This window comes from Diachasma alloeum, unplaced genomic scaffold, assembly GCF_001412515.2.
Source record: "Diachasma alloeum isolate Michigan unplaced genomic scaffold, Dall2.0 Dall_scaffold_01250, whole genome shotgun sequence".
Classification (NCBI taxonomy): Eukaryota; Metazoa; Arthropoda; class Insecta; order Hymenoptera; family Braconidae; genus Diachasma; species Diachasma alloeum.
The window spans coordinates 8,843-9,338 of NW_021681359.1; positions in this window are offsets into that span (position 1 = coordinate 8,843).

Consider the following 496-nt stretch of genomic DNA (forward strand, 5'->3'; position numbering starts at 1 on the left):
GCATTCACGTAAAATGTGGATAACGCCCTCCTTATCGCTTCCGCACAGTCTACAGTCTTCTTGTTCTGCAAGTTTCATCTTGAACAGATGAGGTCTGAGAGCTGTATGACCTATGAGGAACCCCATTGCTACACTCAGACACCCTCTGTGCAGCTCCAGAAGCTTTCTGGTTCTATCTCTTAGTTGCCCCCTCATAAGCAGTTTCGCTTGTCTGCAGGTCACAACTTTCTCCCAACGCCTGACATGATCTCGCCGGAAATGTTCTTTAATAAGAGTTTTTCCCACTGCGAAGGGCATGCCAAGCAGGCCGTGTCCGGGCACGCTTTCTGTATCCTCCTTGGCCAGCTTATCTGCCACTTCATTACCCAGAATCCCATGGTGGCCTTCTACCCAGGTTACGGTAACCTGGTTGTTTTTACCCAGTGTGTCCAATGCCTGCATGCATTCCCACACCACGTGTGACTCTGTAGTGGGTTTTTCCAGGGCGTGAATCGCC